General features: G+C 40.6%; 1 long non-coding RNA gene across 1 annotated transcript; it reads right to left on the bottom strand.

The window, feature by feature from the left end:
- Positions 1-18,111: 18,111 nt before the first annotated feature.
- On the bottom strand, positions 18,112-24,746 carry LOC140843092 (uncharacterized). Its single transcript, XR_012120551.1, has 3 exons — positions 23,499-24,746; positions 22,332-22,430; positions 18,112-19,225 (listed from the first exon to the last, which is right to left on the bottom strand). It is a non-coding gene; the product is annotated as an uncharacterized lncRNA (long non-coding RNA).
- Positions 24,747-24,995: the final 249 nt, after the last annotated feature.

The following is a 24,995-nucleotide window of genomic DNA, read 5'->3' on the forward strand; positions in this document are numbered from 1 at the left end:
TGTAACTTAATTGCTTAGAAAACGGAGACTCCGTGGTTGGAGAGAAAAAAAGCAAAAACAAAAAAACCACCAGAAAGAGGGGAGAAACCCATGTTCATACTTCTCCTCTGTGCTGGTAATCTTCATTGTGAAGGGTACATGGGTAAAAGCTTTGATGGAAAATTCGAACTTGTTTTTAAAGGAAGGGCTGCCAGAAAACGTCATCGTGGCTAAAATGCGCGGGTGGGAGCCGCGAAGCCATGACCCCGGGTGTGGCGGGGCCGGCAGGGCGTCTGCGGGGCCCGGGCGCAGAGCTGTGCCCCCCTCCCACTTGCACAAAGAGCTGAGGGCCCCTTGCGGCCCCGAGCTTCACAGTGGTTCTCAGTGGTCTCAGCTAGAAGTGTGGGCACTTAGAAACCCGATCCATTTTGTGGTCTCCCGTGGTAGAAAGTTTTGGGTTCCAGGACGAGAGAAGCAGCTGACCGCGACTTCCCTCCCGCTCCCTGCCCGCGGCCTCGGCGCTCCTCAGCCCCCGCGGCCTCCCCTCCACCCCCTGGCCCAGGCCTCACCCCGCCCACCCGCGCTTCCCTCCGCCGCGCCGCGCGCCACGCTGCCCGCCCCCAGCCGCGGGCCTGCGGGTCGACTCTGCATCCGGTTCCCCGCCCGCGCCCGGAACTACCTCGGCCCGCGCCGCCGGCCGACCCTGCCCCTAGCCCCTTCTGCGGACCACACCGAGTCTGGTGTGCAGATGAGAGGGAATTTCCCGTGAATTTTGACCCAGGAATGTATAGATATTAGTTCCCTGGGTCACGATGATGATCCAAACCCTAACCTGAAGGGATTTTAAAAACGATCTTAAAACGCAATCTTTCTTTGAACAAATAAACAAAAATCAAAGCCACCGAACTGCTGCTGTTTTCCAGAGTTTTCCTAAGGAAAAGAGACACCAACATCTAAGTAACTTTGTACTAGGCAGAAACTGAATCTATAATAGTATGTGTTTAATGCAGATTCCATTTTTATTTGGAAAGGATATAATTTATTGATCTCAAGTTGGCGTCTCTTAGGTAGGTGGTGTGTTTTTAGACGTCCTCGCAAAGCATTTTTGCCTGCTGTAAGATCTCAGGCGAACCCACTGATGGGGGAGGGTCACGGAGAGGAGGAGTGGGAGGTGGGGAATTCTGCACACACCTGTCGGTTTGCTCACTTTTCTGCAAAACTCTTCCTAAAAGCCCCGGTGTTCTCTTTGACAGATATTGAAGTACAGGGACCACAAAGATCTATAGACACCCTTCTCTCTCTTTCCCGCCCCCCCCCCACCGCCCTCCACGCCCCCGCCCACACCAGCTATAAACTCTCCAGTATTTTTTTTTCCTCTCTAGAACCCATTCTATGGATAAGCAAGAGTGAGTAGTCCTGAGGCACTAATCCATCCCAGCAGAGGTGGGGAAGCTAGCCTCCCTATTTCTGCAAACCTGGAGGACAAAATTCCTGCAACTGACAGGTGAGGATGAGGCTGGGACCAGTAGGACCCAACTGCTAGGTGAAGCTCATCCACCTGAGCACAGGGTCCCAGCCTGGGCTTGGTTGGGTGGACAGGGGGTGCAGGAATGTGACCCAGAGAAGCAGAAAGCCAGAGCAGGCTCCCAGGGCAGGAAGTTTCAGCCACCTGACAGCCCCACAGAGATACAGCGACTATACGATCATTTCTAAGACTGGTGGTTGGTTTGTCTGATACCTTCCCACCCTTCAGACTTCCCTGGGGATCAAAGATACACCAGCTCACAATTGCTGGCTCCAGTCTTCAGGAGCAATCCCAATCAGGAAGCAAAAACCCCTCAGCTTGCCTTCCTCAGCACGCACCCTCCCTGTCTGCCAGGGAGATGCGGGAGATCTTCACTGACCTGCAGGAGAATCATATTCTTGTATTTATAGTCTGATTTTACTTATTATCTACTTTTTATTTGTTTCCTCACCCTCGTTTTCTATTTCATATCATGCCTATGTTTTACTGGCTTTCTTGTCCAATTCCAGGCTCATAGCTGCAGTCTTCCTTTGAGGCAATTCGGTATCATTTTCCTAATGTCAGTACTAGAAGGAAAAGCAGATAAAGTGGATGCACTAAGCATAAAGCATGAAAGCCAGTAAGGCCCATATGGGAGGCCAGTTGAGGGGTAAGAAGACTAGAAAACCGCCAAGGTCAGCCCATAGAGGACTAGAGAGAAAAATGACAGAAGCAAAGAGAAGCAGCAGCACACAGAAATTCAATTAATGTCAGTAGATCGGAAGGAAGGAATACAGCTCCAGCCAAACGCATAATATGCGTTGCTTGGACTGGCAAAGAAAGGGATGAGAAGGAAGTGGATGTGTGTATGTTGGTGTGTCTGTAAGCAGAGAAGCAAATCTAGTAACTTGTTCCTTCTCTCCTGCTAGACCTTAAGAACAGGGACATTCTGCCAGAGCAAATTAAAGGGATTCAGAGCTGAGGGGCCGAGGAATGGGTTCGCTCCCAAACTCCAGCCTGGCTTGCTCCAGGCTCTGCACCCTGGAGAAGGAACATACTTGGGGGAACCTGAGGGGCAGAGGGCAAGCCAACCAGGAGAGGAAACAGTGGCTTCTGGAACCTTCTGTGGAAAAAGACAAAACTGTCTTTTGTACAAGTGCCTTACCCCTCCTCCTTGTCGTTGAAGAGACTTTTGAAAAAGGAAAGAGCCTCGTGGTCCTTTCCGCCCCTAGCTGTTGGACAGCGCCCCCTTTCGTCCCTGCCAGCGCCACCTCGCAGGAGGAGCGGTGTGGAGCCAGACTCAGACGCGGGAGAAAAAGGCAGGGCGATTCCGCTGGGACTGGGAGGCAAGACCGGCCCCCCCACCCCCCACCCCCACCCTCACCTTCGGGTCCGGAGCCGCTTCCCGTGATGGAGGGCGGGTCTCAAGAGGCTGCCGGTTCCCCGCGACCCCGTCGGGCCGCTCCTCCCGCGGGCGCGCAGCGCGCAGGGCCGCGCCTCCCCGCGCGCCTCCCCGCCCCTCTCCCCCCAAGTCCCCGGAGCCTGGCACGCTCCCCGCTCCCCTCCCCGCTGCCGAGCTCGCCCGGCACTCGCAGCCTCGGAGCCCCTAGACTGAGGCGCAGGAGGCAGGGGTTTGGCGGGCCAACCGCCCGGCAGGCAGGAGAAGGAAATCACCCCTTCCACTACCGGGCATTTTCCCCGAACCCTGCCTAGCCCGTTTGGGGGCTTCCTCGAGGGGCCTGGAACCCCAACCCCGGGGCCCTTCCCTTTTCAAGGGTCTCTCACACAGTGTGATACCTCTTAACCGGAACACGTTAACCCTTTTCCTACCCAGCATGACACTGTTTCGTTGAGGGCCTCATTTAGTTGGTGACCGCAGAAGGGCACATTTGAGGCATTTTCCTGCCTGTGAAGCACAAGGCCTCCGTCCCACGGGCCCGGGGCCCGCGGGTCAAGTCGGGGAGAGGGACCCGGCCGGGCGCCGGCTCGTCGGGGCCGGGAGGGCAGCCGCCCAGATTTCCCAATCGATGCAGCCGCTCGGCCCTAGCGGCGAGAGGCCCCTGAATTCTGAGTCCCGCCGGGCGGCGGCTCTGCCGTCGGGGCTTTTTCCGCGATAGACAAGGCGCCACAGCGCGAAGTCAGCTTGGACGGCCCCAGACAAGCGGGTATTCCTTCTTACACTCGCGCACTCTCCCTCCTTCGATAATTTTCTTCGATAATTTCGGAAGCAAAGATTTCCAACTTTGGGGGGAATTTGTTTCATCTTTCCTCAATTCAGAAACGGAGTCTTCAAAAGTCTTAATGTGCGTGTTAATTTTTTTCTAGCATTAAAATGAATGCGAAACCACGGATCGAATCCCGTCACTCATTTTGGGGTTAGCTTCTCCCGATATTTCACACGGATAACAAAACTGGGTCCCTCTTATTTGTACTTGTCCTTAACCTTTGCAGCAACTGCTGTAGATGCGGCTCTGTCCGTTCTCTAATAGATTTTACCAGGGGCTGGTGACAGAGAACTGATTTCTTTTCTATTAGGGTTTAGCACATCTTTGTTGAAGGCCTGTAGAATGACCAGGGATTAGATTTGCATCTCTTAGACGCCCTGTGTGGTCTTTGTGCGAAGCTTGTAACTGTTAAAAATGACTTGTTAGGAAGCGTGTGGGCTCTCATCGCTCCCCTTTTGACAGAATGATTGTGAAATTCAGATTGGCCCTGTAGGATTTAGCCCGCAGATTCCACCTGAACCCTAAGCAATTAGACCCTAATCTCACTGCAATCATATTTGAGTTAGGATTTGTTGCACTTTGTTTACTTCAATTAAAAGCAGTGTAATATATATTTTTTTCCAGCTTTTAAAGTGAGATCTCCAGGCGTAAAACCTCAGGACTTCTTAGGAACGGTTTTGGTGGTGATGGAGATTTCTTTTCTGTACGGTTTCCTCTAGTCTTCCCGCGCGCCCATCCCCCATTTAAATAACTCTTTTTTTTCCCTTCCCCTTGCTCGCTAATGCCCGGAGCATCTTCTCAGGGGGTGAATTCAAGTCGCCTGGGAAGAACCGCGTCTAGAAGACTCCCAGCTGCCAGGGGCACCCAAGCTTCGGGCATCCCCAAGTCCCCTACAGGGCTCCTACATCCCGCTCGGCGCCGACCTTTGCTACCCTTGCTGTCCGGCGGCCTAGTCCCTACGTGAGCTCCCGGAGCCGGTTGGGTGTCTCGCTTCCTGTGGAGGAGTAGACACTTCTAAGGTGCCCGGCGCCCGCCCGGCTGCAAGGCGACTGCGCAGGCAGCGGGGTCGGTTGGATCGCGACGTGGGCCCCGGAGCTGTGCCCAGGGACGCTCTGGGCCTCGATGTGGGCTTAGCTTCGGCCCTGCGGCCCAGAGCGAGGTTGGGGGAAGCAGTCCCATCTCCGCCGCGTCTTCCTCGCCGCAAGTACCCGCTCCGCAGGTGTTGGGCCTCGGGCGACCTGGCCCCGATCATCCTCCAGGCCCCTGAAGCCCGGGGCCGGCCTCTGGCTTCTCCTCGCCGGGCCCCAGCGGCCCAGAGCGCGGGCCTTGGCACCGCTTCCTGCTAGGCTCCTCAGGGCCAGTCGCCCAGGTTGTTAGCATCTCAGCGATTCTCCCGGGGTTTAAGCCCAATGTAGTTCCCAGGGTCGCCTGCGATTACTTACGGTCCAGTCAGGTCATTTTTAGTAGTATTTCTTGATCTGTGGTGAGCTTATCGCCTTCGTTTATCTATCTGGTGCGTCTTTGTCACTTTTATTCCCTCAGAACATCTCGTTTGGGAGGCACATGACGGGGGCTCTGGGTTACCTCGTTTTCAATTTTGCCTCATGACCACTTACTGCTCCTCGTGAGTTTGATGGTGGTTCTCTAAATCACTGCTTCACGTTTTTCAGTTAATGCTAACGTCCGAGCCAACATAGGATGTAAACAAGAGGAATTTTCTGGCAGTGCTATTTATTTGAGGGGAAAGAGGCAAATGGCATTTTTTAAATTTACTAATAAACTTCTTACTTGCCAGTGTTCTTGTCACTTGTTTCAGAGGAAAAGAAAAACAAAAAAATTCTTGATTCCACAAGAATGAATGCCAGCCTACAACCTGTCTGCTTTTGTAACTAAAACATTTTAAATGAGGAGAAATTACTTAGCTGACACTACTGTATAAATGTGAGCAACGCTAACTAGTTTAAGCAAGTGGTGCCACCTTCCAGTATTTTCTGAGGTAGTCTGTTTTAAACAGGCCCATCTCTTTGGACAATTCTCAGAGCTAATTATCCTTAACTTCTTAAAGAATTCTGAAGGATTCAAGGAAATAGGAGATTCTGACTTTCCATGAATGGAGGAGGTGAGAATGTCGTCGAGGTGGCAGAGAGGAAGGGGAGCAGACTGTGATCTTCTCTTCCAGATCCACCAGGAGAAGTCTTGATCCATTGGTTGAGGATCCCTGCTTTAAATCAATCTTGTGTGCAGTTCAGTGCAGTTTTCATTTGTGAATAGGAACTGTATCAAAACCCTAGTGTGACCATGACAATTGGGTAATCACACACAAGGCATCTTTGCTAATGGAGAGATGCTGTAAATATGTTTCTAGTGAATACACAGATAACAGTCACAGTGGAAGGGTCAGGTGCCACAAATCATAGATTTCTCTGCCAAGGGTTGCCAGCCATCTGAGGCTTGGAAGGACATTAACTGCCTTTGCATTCTCAGAATAGTCTCCTCAGTTCGTGATTTCACTTACTTGACCCTACTTCTATTATTAAAAAGCTGGCAGGCACAATCAAGGGCAAGCAGGTTGGCTACCTACCCTTCTGGCAGCTCTCCAATATTCCCATTTAGCTGCCAGGAGACAAGGAAAGGAGTGAATCAGTCACATAATCCTGCAGTAGCATCTAGAAGGTACCAGTAAAACTTTAGTGGCAGCAGGCAGGTCCATCAATCAGACCCATTTCTAAATTCTCCACTTCATATGTGTAATGCATCACTCTCGGGGGGACTCACCACTGGGAAGGGCAGGAAGGGACATGATAAGAAGTGACTTAGGTACAGGAACTCTCAAGCAGTTTCCTTTGAAAGAAAGTTGTACTTATATTACTTAATAGTCTCAATTTTGAAAACTGCCCCAAGTAGAAAGAGGATTCTCATTACTAACAGGGAGCAAAATCAGGAAACGTGTTCCTTATCAAAGAGAGGGTGAAAAGAGGAAGCACTTGTAATAAGTTGGAGGATTATTGCTTCTTGTCAATAGAACAAACATCTGGTTTTTCACATTTGCTTTAATAGAGAAATTATTGCTAAGCTGGAAAGATTTAGGCACTCAACTTTCAGAGAAATGTGAAACTGAATTATAAAAAAATAAGTTTTTCCTTCCTCAAATTGAAACAAGCAGGTATTGGCATACAGGGATGTTGGAAAAACAAAACACATCTCTCTCTAATACCAGCATTCTTCTTTCCTTGAGGACGTAAAAATCTAGGAATATAACATTAAAGACTAATAAGGTGAAATAAAACTTCCTGGATTCCCTTTGTTAGCAGGACAGACTCTTTCTCCTACTCTTACTGAAAGTGGCTTGGGATCTAGAATAAACTTTCATGGTGGTAAAGCTGTAACTTTTACTAGTATGTACTGACTTTATCGATGAAGTCTTCTCCAAGTTTTGTTTGTGTGAGGGACCTTATAGCACTTTTTGAACAGAAAAGGAAAATCCAGTTCAATGAAGTATGAGTGTTCAGGAAGGCTCTCAAGGTTTATTTTTGGGAGAATATAATATTTTCTAATATGTCAGGAGATATCTAGATGTGAGATATAAAAAAACTAATTTAATATTTTTTCAAAATTAGACTGTCATTACATTAGTGCATTCTTAAAGAATGGGGATAGACACTACTCAGCTACATTTCCAAAGAGGAAAAATATTTAAAAACCAGATGACAGATTGATGCCTTATAATTTAAACAATACTGAATGGTGAACAATCTTCCAAGTTCATTTAAGCAGGAATGGGAGAGAATCTTTATGGAAGTGAATAAAAAAGATCTTCTTGTACAAATATATCTAACCCCCCATATTATTAGCTTATAATGCAAACCATTACTTGCCCTTGCTCCTAAGAACCATTTGAATGTAATGAAGTCATTTCAAACCCTCAAGAAAACCGAAGCCTATGTCTTTTTATAAGTTTATGAAGAACTTTCAAATGGCTGCACCCAAGTTGGAGACAGAGATACATTTTTTTCTTGTTTATTAAGTGTTAAAGTTGAATTTATGCTGATGAACATTTTCCACCTTGACTAACACTTCCTGCCAGGGAAGTTTTTCTTTCAAGAGAACAGATAGCAAGTGGACAACAGAAAATTCCAGGCCTACATGCTTTGATGTGGTCACATTCACATTTGTAAGTTTAAATCTGTAAACAATCATATTCTTATTTTTCCTTTGTATATCTACTGTCAGTAACTTGTATAGTGCCTGGTATATAATAGTTGTTCAAGAAGTTTGCTGAATGGATGAATTTATGAAACACCTTCACTATCTCCCTTATAATCTTTTCTGATGTGTAAAATTTAAAGATAAAAGAGTATTGTTAACATTTTCCTTTTTTTATGTAAGCAAAAAATTGTTAAAATTCTAGCTTGGTTTGACTCAAAATGATAGAAAAGAGGCCACATTCTATGCTAGTTAGCAAGAGAGGAATCTCTTACTCATATTTCCCTGCCTATTCAAAAGAAAGCTGAAGTAAATGTTGTAATGTTTAAAACAAAAATCCCAAAGCTTAGGTGCAACACAAAATGAACCCCCAAAATTAATGACTTGGAAAATCCTTCAAGCCAATCACTTTTTACATCGCAGCACCCACCATTCAAGACCTTTGAAATTCTAATGGCTAGCCATCTTCTGAAATGGTGAGAGGACCAGAAAGTTACAAATCCTGTCATTCTTTTGGGTGTGGGGGCAGAAACTGGCTAGTGTGGTCTCATCTACTAGGAAAAAATTAAAAAACGTGTTGATTGCTAATGGTAATGCCACATACAGCTGATTTATGGAAGGTGGCCAAGAGGAATCCATTACATAGGTGCAGTAGCTACTATTATTGTATTCCTAACTTCTAACTCTTACTGAGCACCCATCACACTGTGGCTCTGGGCTGTAGCGTTAGGGCACAGTAGAAGCAATCAAGAGAAGTCAGGAAAGAATCAAAAGATTGAAGCATCTTCAAAGTTGGGATGCCTTGGGGTGTTATATTGGCCTAAACAGCTACTGGAGCCTCTCTTTATTGATTTGGGGCCTGGCTCAAGATTACATACATGTTAAGAGAAGATTACACTGGCAAATTCTTTTCTATTTTAAATGTGAAGTTTTTATGAATGAATGAATGAATATCAATTATTTCAAATGGAAAATGTATGATTTTATATCAGGGGTAGTCCTGGCTTCAGCTGAATAGGCTCCGCAGAAGATATTGCATTTAGGCAGCATTTGCTCATAAAGATGGGGAAGACTGGAAGGAGTCAAATAACAGTAGAACCCCAAATAAGCTAAATCTTAAATCTAAATTCCATTTAAAAATCCTCTTTTCAAGCACTCACTTGGCATGAAGATACTGATATCACTTACTGTTTACAACCAACATATGCCCTGACAGTGGGTTACAGGTAATCCATCAACTTGTGTTCCCAATAAGAAGTGGTGCCCTAAAAGGCAATGTTCCTTACTGATATCTGGAACAATGGTGACCCACTGTTTGCCCAAGAATTTCTATGTACATAGGAGTTGGTGTGTCATTGCTAATTTCACACCAAAGTCAACTCACTGTTTGATTATAAAATTGTACTTAGAGAAATAGTTAATAGAAACCAAAAACAGAGATTGATACAAATACCCTATTGTCAATGTACATCCAGTTTAGGGATTATATAGAAGAAGTAGAGGATATCACCTCAGACAAAGATTTTGTGCTAAGAAAAAAATGACAGTCTATTTATTGATTTATTTATCCAGCTCAAACAGTCACTGAGCGCTTACACCAGGCAAAGTAATAGGCATGGAGAAAAAGCTATGTTTGGGGAGACAGGCATGCAGATAGACAATTACAGTTCAATGTAATGAGTGAAGTAATGTGAGGTCTATACAAAATACAGTGGGATCCCATTCAAGGAAGCATTTTGCAGGAGGAGAAAATGTTATGCTTGAGCTCATTCTTGAAGGAGGAACAGAGTTTTATGAGGCATTCCAGGCAGGGGAAACACCATATGCAAAGGCCTAGAGGCAAGGAAAAGCATATCATGATCAGTGAATTATACCTGGTTGGTATTGCCAGAGCAGAAGTGTGAGGAGAGGGTTGGGAGTAAAACTGAAGGGGGCAGGGTCTTGATGTGAGTTAAATATTTTGAAGATCCTTGAATGCCAGACTAAGAAGTGTAGACCTATCTTGTAGCAAATGGAAAGGCATTGAAACAATTCAAACATAATCAGATGTGCACGAAAGACTGAAGAAATTGCAAGAGGGAACAAATCAGTGACAGTGAGACTATATGGTGGTTGTCTTTACCTGCCTGCTTGGTGCAAGAGTGCTATGGAGAACCACCTTTTGTTACATAGATACAAATCCTCAAATCCTAGCAAGAATGAAGGCATAAAGATATTCTCCAAAGAGACATCTTTTTAAGGGAAATAACTGTTAGATTGGGTAAAGATCACTGATTCATTTCGTACACTATGCACATACCTTTTAGGGTCAAGGATGCATTGCTAATTTTAAAAAATTTAATCATATGATTGACATCCACCTGAGCCAACATTGCTATTACTCCATTGAAAGAATGTGTAGTATTGTAGGAAGAGTGCTTCCAGGAGTCAAGAGACTTGCCACCAGTTCAGCTTTATGTCTTAGTCTTTGTAAGACCTTGGGGAGGTCACTTTACCTCACTGGGCTACAGTTTCCTCAGTTGTGAAGTGAGGGAATTATTTTTAATGCCACTTTAGTTATATCATTCTATGATTTGTGACTTTGGACTTATTAATCTCTTCAAAAGTTTATTTCTTACCTCATCTTCATGATTTTTCACAATTTTAACAGGGGCAGGAATATTTGGAAGATAATCCCAGGATGTGTTATTAGGACAAAATTCTGTTTTTATGGCCTACACTTTTAATACACTTAAGTCCCCCTCCTGGAAATAGTCTGATGTTGGTAGCTATTTTGAAAATGTGGCCTTTCTGCTTACGAGTCACATTTTATGCCCATATGAACAAAATAGAGGCCTATCTGATCACTTATAACACCTGCTAGGCTAAATTAATCATTTAGCTCTGATTTTTAGAATACAGAATTTCCTTTCCAAAATGATTGCTTCTCAGGTTAGATAATTGTGTGTTCTCAGAAAACTAGTGTATGGATAAAGTGTGGCCCTTAAAATTATAGAAACTGTACTGCTTCTAATAATATTCTCCTTATTTTAAATTTCACATTCCTTGGAAAAGTTCTTGTTATTTAATGCTCTTTTCTTTTCTTCACCTAAGGGTTTGTTTACATTAGTAATATGTCTTCTAGAGCTCTGGGAGTTCATAGGGTCTGTGCCTACAAAACAGCACAGCACTGCTACTGTGCTTCAGAGACATGCAGGGGTCCCAGGGCAAATCAAAATGTTTTTAAATGTATGACATGTGTGAAGTTGATGAAAATTCATGACTTCCCTCTGTCAGGGCTGCTTCAGCTTAAATCATCAGAGAAAGGTGAGTGCCAGAGTGCCAAGAATTTTATTTAATACTTTTAATTCTGAAATCCTTCCCATCCCTTGTTCATGGTCCCATGTTTTAGCTCTGCTCTATTTAGTAGTCCACTTACAAAAAAAAAAAAAAGCTATGTACTCTAAATTGCTTTTCAGAATTTCCTGTTTAAACCATCATTCAGATGTATAACTTTTAAAGAGTAATTGAAATGTAGTTTGAGAATGTAATCACGTACTATAGAACATGCAAAATACATGTGAAAGACCACAGGAGTGCTGTTAATTTAGCTGATTATACTTTATGCTTTAGAAGTGTTTTCAAATTTATCTTTTAAAATTGAAAAGAAAATATTGCATGAAAGTTTTAAGAGATAAAAAAGCCAAAATGCTGTGGATATTGAGATCAGCTGTTTTTAAGTAAAAATCTATTCAAAGCAAAATAAAAGGCATTGTGTAGTGTGTGCCGGCTAAAACTGAGAACACAAGAGCATTGCAGTTAATTAGAACCAATCATCAGGATGCTTTGCAACGTTTCTCACATCAGTGCACCATCTGATCTTCATAATAGAAATTTCCCACAGTCTTAATTCCAAAAGCAGTAGAAATAAATATTTGATTCATTAAAAATATGATGTATTTCAATTGCTGTTGCCAATAATTAATTTTAGGCTATTATTATGAAAATAAGATCTTGAAAATCCCCAAATGTTTTTCTATCTCTGTTTTAGGGGGATAATCTTAATTACACTCCTTGTCTTAATTTTATATGTTTTCAACATGAAAATAATCAATTCTTGAAAATAAAATTTAGAGTCTGACTTTGAGTTATTATAAGATTTATGTATGGTTATTGTATTATTAAAGATAACTGGGCTTATCCTGGGCTTTTGAGCCATAGATTATGAATGATTGATTGTATATTACAAATAATGAAGTACTACATTACAACTCTTTAAACATTAACAGAATACTGAACTAAGTTAACTGGATTAACACCCATCATACATGTCTTAAAATGTATCTTTGATGCAGTACTTGTTTCTACTCAGAAGTCTACCTGTTTCATTTTTTTCTACATCAGGAATTTCTCTGCTAGAGCAGAAATACTGCTTTTGTCATATTTTCATGAGGTTCATACTCTGTTCATTATAAATAACATATGTTTTTTGTTTCTTTTACCTCTGCATCCTAATTTTTTTTTTGGTGTGTGTGTGTGTGTGTGTGTGTGTGTGTGTGTGTGTGTGTGTGTGTGTGTGTGTGTGTGTGTGTGTGTGTGTGTGAGTGACACATTCTTTGTTATACTGTCTTCCCAAATTAAAGGTAGAGCTCCCTCTGGGCCACTGAGGTGCTTCAAAACAGATACATAAAATGGCTTGTTAAAAACGTTTAACTTGAATCAGAAATATATACCTCTTGAAAACAGTATATAAGTTTTTCTCCACGGAAGCTGATTTATGAATGTCTAGCAGGTGCCCTTTTTAGAGGCAAAAACAGCTGTGAAACTGGTGCTATTAATAAGAGAATTGTCTTCCATGAGTCGGTGATCCATTCTCCTGCATTTATAAAGCACAACTTGCTGACAGGAGTAATTTACTCTTCAGACTGCAGTCATTTCTTGCCGAAAGAAAACATGCTCCAGAAGAAAACATAATAGTCCGATTTTGACTGTTTTTGTTTTTTGTTTGTTTGTTGTGTTTTGTCTGTATGTTTTCTCGTCTCACATCACACAAGCTGTTTTTTTCTCTTCCCGCTCCCAAAAGAGTTTTTTGCTAAATATTTTCTTTTTGATCACTCATTATATTTTTCTGGGAAAAGAAAAAAATAATAGTTTCAAAGAACTATCTTCTCTCTAGTATTAAACTTTTTTCTTTGTACGTGTCTTTGCATAGATTTAATTGATTTCATTGCAGGAGGGTGTCTCTTAGATAAGTTCTCTTTGGGAAATTTACTCTTTCTACTGCTTTACAGAGACAAATGGCTTTGATGACAAATACTTCAGAACACTCATCTTACAGAAAAAAGGCTATTAGGATGTAAATGTTTTTTGCCTAAAGAGCCTATTATATGCATAATAATATTAGTGTTTAAAAATTTTTAATCTAATACATTTGCCTGTCAGGATTAGAACATTAGCTATAAATGTTCACTGCTTCAATGAAAAACAGGTTCAATAAATAACAGCCTGAAATTGGCTTTGTTGCATTTAGTTTGATTTGTAGGAATTGGAATAGTAACACTCTAAAAATGCATATTAAAATACTTCTGCTTATCTCTAACATCATTATTTCTAAAAGCAAACAATTTAGATAGAAAAGTAATTTGATAAAAATAATTGGTTCGGGCGAAATAGGACTCACATTCTTCTGCCAGAAAATCATTCAGCAGCTACTCTAACTTCTGTGGTACTTCGTTAGATGCAATTCTCATTCATCTTAAAGTCAAGAAAAAACCACATTCTTTATTTTTAAAATGATTTTTTTAAGTAAACAGATACAGAAGTAAATCAAATCTCTAACAGAATTTACTAGCTGTTATTCAGTTCTTTTAAAATTTTCCTAAGGGACAGGAATGTTTAGTTTCAGGACAAAGGCACCTTTTTAAATGAAGAGCTTAAAGAAAATCTATAAAGAAGTTTAATAGAAAGTAGGCTAATCTTTTGGTTGTGAAAACTATGTAGATTATGAATTTAAGAAATTATGTCTAATGAACTTTAGAATATAAAGCTAGTCTTCTATAAAGAGTATCTTTTAAAAAAATAAAAACAATTACAAGTAACTTCTGGAATTCACTTTGGGTAACATGTCCAGGGGACACATTCTTTCACTGGTTTTTTATGGTAGAGATAATTTAACTTGAGAGTTAAGAAAACTTATGTAACTTCAGAAAGTTTCCAGGTGGTGGTTTTATGCAGGACTAGTGTCATGCATTTAAAAACACAAACAAGAACAAAAACCTTAAGAGTCATACAACATTAATTAACTCATTTAGCAAGTATAGATTATTGTTATTACTATTAATATTTTGCTTGAAAAATTACCAAGGTATACAGTTCAGGGATTAAAACAATTCAGGTTCTTAGTAATATTATGAAGTGTTCAGTTAATAGTTTAGTAATTAATTAAATGCCCCCTGTATGTGATCATTAATATTCATTTTAATTTTTTGAGACTTATCTGTATTTAAAGCTTTCAGATAATTAAATGCTTTTATCTGAACATTGTGTTAAAGTTAAAAAAATCAGTTGTAAACTGGATGAATTTATTTGGGTGTTTACATTGATGTTGCTATTTAATAGAAATAAAGTTTTCTAAATTTAACAAGGTCATTATTATTTTGCCCAAGTTGCAAATATTTTGTTAAAATGTATTATTTGATAATGAAAATGATTTCATAGATATTACAAGTTTTCACTTTCTTGACTACTATCAATTTTTAATTTCTTTAAAGATACACATTATTTATTTTTAGTAAATATGTTTAGAATTCAAATTTGCTCTAATGAAAGAGAGTTTAATATCTTCAAAAGGATAGTGAACTATTTACTTGGCTTCAATTTATCTGTCTGATATTTGATTTGACAGAACTCACTAGTTAAAATTAACCAAAACCAGAAATCAACTGAGAGAACAGACAAGAAGGAAAAAGGAAGAGCTGCAGGAAATGATATTTTCCCATCAGTGGATAGGCATGCATACATTAAAGACATAAAAGGCAGCAGGAGGAGAAACAAAAGCTGTATACCAAGGATCCTGCAAGTCTGAATTAACTAAATGGAAAAAAATGAAATCATTCTGCTTAAACTTGTTCACTAATAAAAGGAGAATCGCTTTTGTTAAATATGCTTGGTGTGATTATCAAGCAGAATTTTTTCTCCCAGACATCTATGAATAAAACATGCGTTTGAGCATTAGGTAAACAAACAATAAATGGATGAGTACAGTTGCGACATAATAACATTTTATTTAGAAAACATATATAATCATATTTGTATTGGCAATCTAAATTTAATGACTTCTTTCAGCAAAATTAAAGTGCCTTACAAATAACATCTTATGCAAAGGATTGCTTATTATTTGCCCATTTTTTCTATTTTTTCAAAGAAATAGATTTTCTTAGGTCTCTGCTGAACCATATATAAACCAGATGAAGCACGGTTTTTCAGAAAAAAGTTTTAAAAAATCATCTTAATTTTAGGTTACAGATGTAAAAATAAATTTTAAAATACATTTCTGGGACAGAGTGCAAAAATGTTCTCAAGTCTGGGATAGCTGAGGCTGATTTGAACAAGGCTCTATGTGTAGCTGGATAAACCATTCTTTGGCTTATTAGCCATTTCATTAACACAACATCTTCTTCTGTAAACTACAGATCAGAAGAAAACATTTACAATAAGGAAAGCAAACAACAGAGTGAAGTTCCTTTGTTGGTGTTACATAAAACTGTTAACAGAAAATGGAGGGAAGAACTCTCTTTAGACGGTATCACTTAATTAAGTAAAGCATCCTAATCAGAGTCCCCTCCAATTGTAATGACTGTAGGGAGTCAAGTACATTTCTGTCTATATTAGAGTATCTAACTGAAATGATTTATTGATATTTATTTTAGAAGTGCAACACAAAAGCAATAACACAGAAGAAGCAGGGAGAGTGGGAACACGTCATTGCTTACTGCACGTACAACCAGAGCACCTCAACAAAATGCCTTGTTTTTCTTGCAGGAGTTTGTCTTTCTAAAATCAGAACACACCTTTAGATGAGAACATTCCTTTCCTGCATTCGGCTTGTCCACATATTCACTGTGATGTTTCTTTGTCCATTGGGTGAATCATTGATTCACTTTCTTCACTGCAAGAATCACCACAAATGACTGAATGAGCACCTGCTGTTTTCTGCAGTGACATTACTGGATTGCATTCCACACTGATTTTAGTCTCAAAATACAGCTTCTCTGTATGGGAGAGAGATTTGAGGAAGGAGAGCAAATACACGTATAGGCAGACAGACATTGGCTGCCCTCCAAGCTGTGCACAGCATAAACCTGTTTATCTGCCTCATCTCACAAATCTCAAAAACATGTGAATAATCAGGCTAGCAACTGGATAAGTGATTCACACTAGGGAATCTTACCAATATTCTGATGAGAGGGTACTATGATGCTAAGAAGTTGGGGCAAATAGACTAGTATTGTAGAAACGGCACATAATAAAGTTGATTAGTGTTTCAAAGGAGAAAATATTCTATACCAAAATGAATCTGAAGAGGTATCCCAACCCTGTAGAATTTGGATATTTATGTGCAAGTCCTCTGGAGAAATGAATTAAAAAATATACACTCACCTACACCATTCCAATAATTGGGGCTAATGTGCATTTGGACTTCATGTTAGTTGTCAAGATAATTTATTTCTGGATACTTAGATGTAGCTACTGGAAGCCAATACTTAAGACCCTAAATTACACCAACACATATATCTGAAATTAAATTACCAAACATGCTTAGAACCTATTCATTTTGTGGAAGCAAACTTTTCTTAGAAAGTTACATTCATTTTTATAACCGAAGATGAATTGCTTGGTAATAAGTGAATTAGGTAAGCAAAGATAAAATTATTGCTATGTTTCTGCTTTCTTTAGTTTTTTTCTTAATTTCTGTTATTTCTTCCTCATTTGCTGATCCTTTAAAACCCCTTTTCTTTATTTCAAAGGGTATTGTGCTTTGGCACTTCATTGTAAAATGGAAAATCTGCAACATTTTGGGGGAGAACCTCAAAAGTATGCTTTGGTTCTGAAGATCTCTTAAGACTATTTGTGAATTTCAGGCTTGATTAATTCCATCTACTAGACCTGGTAACAGAAAGATGAAATATCTACCTGCTTGGTATGTCAATTAGCTTCTAGTATAGACCTGCGATTTTACTATTGAGAAAATATATGTTTCTCTACACTTGCAAACACAAAATACAACTCCAGAGAGAAGAGGAATCATACAAGACATTTAAAGTAACATTGTATACCCTGCAACTTTTTCTTTGTTTTGTAGAAAGGCAAATTGCTAAAACCTTTTGAGGCTAGAAAATTTTGTTAGATTAGTAACTAAAGACATCAGTTTAGCAAAAGGAAGTCTCAGAAAAGGTAGGTGACCTGAAAACTGATGTTCCAAATGAAATTTTGCTACATTCAAGCTTATTGATTAAAGCTTTGCCTCAAGAGAACCTATGCTTCAGTCTATTGTCCATTGATTGTATCTACCAAAATTTTTCTTGCCTTGACATATTCTCATCTTCTTGCTTCTTGTCTCAGGTTCTCTTTCTTCACTATCAGCCACAGAGACTGAATAGCTCCAATTATTAGGATGTGAAAACCCAGTACCTACCACTTTGTGTAATTCTGCCCTGAGCAGTCTCTCCTTTAGCTATAGAACACTTGCATAATATGGGAGCATCTTTTCTTCATTTCTCCCTGACCTTGTAAAATATGGTACAAAGTTTTTTGACTTTTAAGTCTATTGAATGGAAATCTTGCTGGAAACACAAGATAAAAACTAAAACTCATTCCTTGAAATATGTGTACAGGTAAGTGTCAAGTGGAAGCTTGTGGGTGGTCAAGAGTCATATTAAAATTATTGACCACCTCATCAACAGTCTGAAGGCTCAACACTTGATTTTGGTAATCACAGGAAATTTTACTTAGGTTTCTGTATGAGGTAGATTTTGAGTTTATGTCTGCAAAGCTGAAGTCAGTTCTGTGAGCCTCAATTAAGATCAAACCACAGTTCTTCCACTCAGCCATAAAGAATCCTTTGGGAAGATTTTTTAAAGTAGTGGTTATTCCAAGTCAAAAATGATCACTAAACCCTATATAATCTATATGCCACAGGAACCTAAGAAATAACAGACTGGCTGTAAGTGAACATTTTAATAATAAAAGCAATACAAACAGGTTATTAAGGAAAAACAACAGGTCCTTTGTTTTCACCTAGTGTCCTCAATCCCATTCCTCAGTGGTAACCATTAATAATAGTTTCTCATTCATTTAAACATATTTTTTATTTGTATAGCTTATCTTCTTTTAAATCACAAATAAAATCCTACAATATTTTTACTATTCTGAATTTGCTTTTATTTACTTAGCAATGTATTTGGCTATCATTCCATGCCCTATTCACGGTCTGCCCTATAGCAGCTGCATAGGATATCAAATAATATGCTATTATGGATATAACCATCCCCATATTGATGGATATTCAGGTGACTTTTTTAGTCTTTTTGTTTTTTCAAATAATGCTTTAGCAAATGAATGCATATTTTTGTGTACTTTTAAATATGTTTTTGTAGAATTAGTTGCCTGAAGTGAAATAGCTATATAAAAACACATTAACAGTTTTTGAATATTACTACATTACTGATAAAACCAAAAGGGTTGCACTATTTTACCTTTCACTGAGTTTTTGGGAGGCAGGGATTTTTTAAAAGGGCCGAGAAGAGTTGTGTGTGTGACATATCTGGCTGCCATTCCATCTCTTAAAACTTGGCTAAACTGGGATGGTTAGTGATGACCTAGTGGAGAGAGGTAATACGCCCATGGCTTATGTGCTAGGACAGCAGTGACAGCTGGGAAGGCGGCAGCCCAGCCTGGTGAGGGTAAGAGCTGGGAAGTATGGCTGCCATCGGTTCAGGACCAGGTCTGAGTGTTCACCAAGGTTCCTTGCTAGCAGCCTGCCTGACAAGTGTGGGGGCTGCAGAATCAGGAGCCATTCACAAAGGTAGTGGTAAGAATAGAGATGAAGATGAATTAGGACCATGTTACACACACACACACACATACACACACACACACACACACACACTTGCACAATCTCCCTTTCTGCTTAGATTTTAACCCAGGTATGTATTTACTTTTACTACCTAGCTTGGGCCAGGCTTCTAAGGAAATGCTGTTCTCTGTCACTCCTGGCAATTCTTCATCAGGCACATGCCCTCCAGGCTTCCTCTTCATTTTACCACTCAGCTTCTTTCTGTGTGAATAACCCAGAAAATTTACACGACATTGACCCAGTCCCTGGATCTGAAGAGTCATCCTCATCCTTGAAACTTCCACTCCTTATTCAATATTTTCATTTGGCCTAACATTTTATGAGTCCCATTTTCATCCTTAAATAGAAACTCAGAAGTGCCTCTTAATCTCCACCCTAGATCTCAGCCTTTTAAGTTGAGGGGTTACTTTCACATTCTCAAGGTTATAGTTACACCAGGAAGTTTATTTTGTATTCAGCATTAACATGCTAGGTGCTGCAGTAGGGGCTGTGAATACAAAGATGAAAGAAACACAGTTCATGCCTTCCAGAATCTTGTAAAATAGTGAGGAGACAGTCAGACAGTTCTAACTAAAATACAGGCCACTCTTTGATAAGTGTCAAAACAAAGATATTTGATCAAAATTCTGTAAGTCCCACTTCTGGAAATGTATCCTGCAGATATACTTGTACATGTACAAAAGGATACATGGACCAGTTGTTCGCTGCAGCAGTATGTATGATGGTAAGGGTTTTTTTAACTTCCTCAGTGTCTGTTGACAAAAATACTTTAGATGGTATATTAAACATTCTCTATGTACTAATATGGAGTGATCTCTGGGATATATTTTTGTATGGAAAAAGCAAGCTGCAGAACATGTATAAGATATGCTGTCTTCTGTATAAGAAATGGAGGAAAAGAAGAATATGTATTAGCATTTGCCTGTACATACATAAAGACATTGGAAAACGCCACAAGAAAGTGCTAACTGATAAGGAGCATTAGGGGCTAGTGGGGTAGATGGGAAAAGGGGGTGAAATATAGTGTACCTTTTCATGTCATTTCAGTTTTTGAACCATGTGAATATATTATCTAAAAAATCACATTAAATAAATTTGAATTATAAAATTTCCCCTTTCAAAACTTTGCATTCTCTGAGGTATTTTCAAGTGCTTAGCTATATTTACCTGGGATAAAGAACATTACATGGGACATGGAGGCTCTGAACAGGAGAAAGAAGCCTTATTCACCACTGGATTTTTCTTAACACATTCTTAAATCCACTATTACATTGAAATGCTTTTGAGCAGGGCTAGGAGGAAGAATACTGTTTCCTACAAAGTTTTCAGAGGTGGGAATTTCTTATAAAAGGACATATATAAGACTTGGGAACAATTTCAGGAATAGATTTCATCCTTTAAACTTCCTACTGGCAAGGCTGTTTAGAGTGGCTTCCTCGGGTTTCTCATGATGGCTTTGTAGGAAAGACATGATTTTTTTAAAATTAAAGTATCATATATACAATCTTTTGATGGTTTCAAATACAAAACACAGTGGTTCAACATTCACCCGTATTATCAAGTCCTCAGCCCCTCCATTGCAGTCACTGTTCATCAACGTATTAAGATGTTATAGAGTCATTAGTTGTATTCTCCGTGCTGTACTGCCTTCCCCATGACCCACCTATATTGTGATTGAGAATGATTGTGCTATTGTGCCCATTGATCCCCTTCTCCCTGCCAACCTCCCAACCCCTCCCCTTTGGTAACCACTAGTCCCTTCTTGGTGTCTATGAGTCTACTGCTACTTTGTTCCTTCTCTTTTGCTTGTTTTTATATTCCACAAATGAGTGAAATAATTTGCTATTTGCCTCTCTCTCTCTGCCTGGCTTACTTTGCTGAGCATAATACCCCCTAGATCCATCCATGTTCTTGCAAATGGCAGGATTTAGGAAAGGCATGATTTGCCTGTACCTTGAGATGACCTGTTTCAAGTCATGAAATTCAGCAATGTGAAAATGTCTCTTCTTTAAGCTTTAAATCAAGGTCTTATGCTGAGTTTCAAATAGGAGAGATTAGTTGCCTTGGGACAGAAATGCTACTTTTCTTTGATCAGGATGTGGCTCCATAAATTACCCAGAACACCACATTAAGGTGATTTGGAGAAAGGTAGTGGAATAGAATTAGATCTTGAGAATTCTCTGGTCACTTTCATGAACTGAGATTATGAAGTTGTAAAAGAAGGAGATAGAGAATAAGTAACTTGTGAGAAAAAATGTTGATGATGGTTTCATGATTCTAAAAGAGAGTGTTGGAAGACTGTTCAAGAGGGATATAATCATCAAACAAGGCGCTCAGGGGCAGAAGAGGCCTCTGGTGGGCAAGGGGAATTTTGCTTCCCTGTACACTTCTGCACGAAGCTCCTCACTACTACAGCTGCTACCAGCACTGCCCCTCTTGTCAGCTCAGTTTAGCCATTTTTGTCCCCACGACTAAACCCGACTGACATGCCCTGCTTACTTAAGAAGCTGGTGGCAGTGGGTAGAAACATGGAGGTGGTCTGGCATGAAGGCAGGTGACTCACCACCATCCATTCACCAGTTTCTTTAAATACTCCTCCCTCCTCATACCATTTAGTCCCTCAGCTGGTCTCAAATCAGTCCTGTGGAAAAGGGTCTGAAAAAATCTTGTTTATTTAGGAACGAGACTTTCAGATATTATCAAGTGGCCCTATAGCTTATCTAGCCTAAACCTAGTATCAGTTTCTTTTTCGAAGTAACAGTGAGTCTTCATTTATATGTGACTCCCACACAAATGTGAACATGTTAAGCAAGCTATTTCCAGCAATTAGAGTCACTTGTTACATAACATCAGTAAGAGGGACTCAGGTGAGAAACAACTCTGATTATAGGTATTTAGCCCAAATGTACATCAGTTGTAACTCTTTAAATGTATTTCTTTTAGCAGCTAATTGAAATACTTTATCAGTGAAAGTCTTGACACAACAGTTATACAAACATACCTGTAAGAATATGAGAAATTAAATAAGACATAATATACACCTTAACAAAACGATGGCTTAATTTGTACTCCCTTTGTAATTCTAACTAAATATTGTGGTGAGTAGTTCTTACTTTAAACCCTAAGTATATGGGCATTTATTACACACAATATGAAAATACCTCAGGAGGCTTGTGATTAACGCCATGGTATTCAGGCACAGCTTACAGAGACTTTCAATCAAAAACAAAAGGCCCAAGCAGATGATGAAACACATGGAAAAGATACATGTGTACAACCAAGGACATATATTTAGAGTTGCTCATACCAGCTCAGTTTTAGCCCTTGGCTTGCTACGACAGTCCCCCAACACATATTCCCTGCACCTGGTCCAAGACTGCCCAATGGATTCGCCTCTAGGGTAGGCCTGCCAGATAAAACACAGGAGGCCTGGTTAAATTTAATTTCCGACAAACAATAAATAATTTTAGTATAAATATGTCCCAAAATTGCATGCAACATACTTAGGCAGACATATACCTTAACTGTGCTTATTCTCTGAGGCAAGATGACTCACAGATTTGAAACCCCCATAGCCAAAATTTCAATCTAGCCCCATAGTCTGGTTCTCTTAATGGATACTGCTTCACCCTCTATTCCTGCTCATAGAGCCTTTTCTTCATAATGCATATTTTCAAGGAATTCTTTAAACATTAGTTATTGAAGGGAGACATTAGCTGATTCAGACTGAGCCGTCAGGGCACTGGAGGCTAACTCTGACTGAAGAGTATTTATCCTTATTTAATTTTGCTCCAGTTTTTACTACACAACCAATGTATATGTGTTACAGAAAACTAGAGAATATGGATAAGCACAAAAGAGAACAAACATAAGTCACCCCAAACTCCACCCCTCCAGAAATTTGGAATACTCATGGGGTGTCAATTGCTCTGGGTCCTACATGTGTCATGAGTGCTGTGAGGGATCAGATTTCATCTGTCTCTGTCTGACCCTGAGGGGCTACTATGATGTTCCGCCTGAAAGTATTCCTCAACAGACGTATTTCAGCCAAGGCTTTAAAGTGGCATAGTGAGCGTAATCCCACTAATAGAAATCCTGCAGTGATATGACAGGATAGAAATTAAGCCATTGAATTTTAAATTTTCAACTCTAATACCTTCTATAATTCCCTTCACAGAACTCCCTAAGTTCTGAACAAAATACAATTTTTTTCCCCCAGGGAAATTCAGAATATAAGTTAGTGCTAAAAGTCTTTGTCCCAAGGGTTCACCAAATCCTGAGCTCCATCTCTTAAAAGGTCTCAAATGGCTTTTCTTTCATGTCTAATTTCAACACTTGATCTTGAAAGTAAATGAGATGGAGTCCCAGCTCTGGGCTAAAGGTGACTCCACTTTCAGAATTCAGAAGCATCTGACCTTACTGAGAGACTGACAAGAGGTGAGTCAGGTGGGACTAGTGGGGCCCAGCTACACACCTGAGTTGAGTTGTCAGAGCAGTTACTCCAAGCACCTCAGGCTCAGTTGCATTTGCCCTGGCCCACATTTCTATGGATTTGGTCCCGAATCCTGGAAGGGAGAGAGGACAGTGAATAAAAAACAGAAGAGCCATCTTCACAATCTCCTTCTGGCTTCGGCAAGTCAGCCAATACGACTCTGGCAAATCCTATGTGAAGAATAAACCGAAAGAGACATTCTCTTCTGCTGAGCCCTAGGCTACTGAGCCGCACTGGCCTGTGTTCTGGGGTTGGGTGGCAGCAGCCAGCATCCCAGCAGCAGCAGTGCCAGGAGGTGAGGCAGCTGGTGCCTGTGCAGAAGGCAGTGGTTCCCAGAGAGGCACAGGCATGGTGGAGCCCTGAAGTGCAAGGGACCCACAGGGTGACAGCAGGATTCTAGTCTATGGTAGATACGGCTGTACCTGCAGGATGCAGTGGTATCTAGCAGGGCAAAAAAGCATGGAAGTGGCACCTTCCACAAGAACTATAACCAAATACATATGAAGTGCAGTCCACGAGGGGTGTGTGTGTGTGTGTGTGTGTGTGTGTGTGTACTCACAGTGATAAAATGATGGCCCTTTCCTGGTATTTGACTAAGCTGCTTCTGAACGAAGGCCTTCCTCTGGTTTCCTGGCATACTTGGGATCCAGCATCTCCACCTGCCCCTCCAGTACGTCTGGGCTAATGGTACTATTTATTTCGTTGTGTTGTTAGGAGGACTCAATGGTGTAATACCAGGAAAGCAGCTAGTGCAGCACACAGTAAGGCCTCCTCAGGATCAGTGCCATCTAAATGCACTTCCCAAACAGACCCCGCTGCCTCTTAGCGTGCCACCAGAGGGATTCAGGCTTAAATTGTGACTCACCGTTTACTAGTTACATATGTCCTTAGTCAAATTAATTAGCTTCTGGGCAATGGGAATGAGTTCCATGGATATGGGGTGCACTGTGTGCCAGACATTTTGCCAGGTGCTGCCGGCCCACGGATGAGCAGCTCCAACATCACTTCGGCCTGCAAAGCCCTCAGCACCTGGGGTCAGGGGTGGTGGGTGAGTCACAGGCAACTAAATAGGCAAAAAATAACAGAGTGCTGTAAGGGTTGCACACTTATCCAATTTGAGCTGGACCAGTAGTTAACAGACTAATCAAACAAGTCAGTAGAAAAATCACAAAAAATGTCCTCTTAATGTTAAATGTTAATGTAAAATGTTAAATGTTCTGTTTCAACTTAAGCAGGTGAGGGGTTGCCAGGGGACAGGGGAGGGGGAATGACGAGTGATTACTTAGAGGGTGCAGTGTGTTCTGGGTGATGAGGAAGTTTGGAAACCAGAGAGGTGGCAGTTGCACAATACTGTGAATACACTAACTGCTGCTGAATTGTAACTTCAAAATTGTTAACTGCATGTTATATGAATTTCACCTCAATTTAAAAAATCATATAAGTGTACATTATTTTGTCAATCTTTTGATGTAGGGCTAA

This window comes from Manis javanica, chromosome 8, assembly GCF_040802235.1.
Source record: "Manis javanica isolate MJ-LG chromosome 8, MJ_LKY, whole genome shotgun sequence".
NCBI lineage: Eukaryota > Metazoa > Chordata > Mammalia > Pholidota > Manidae > Manis > Manis javanica.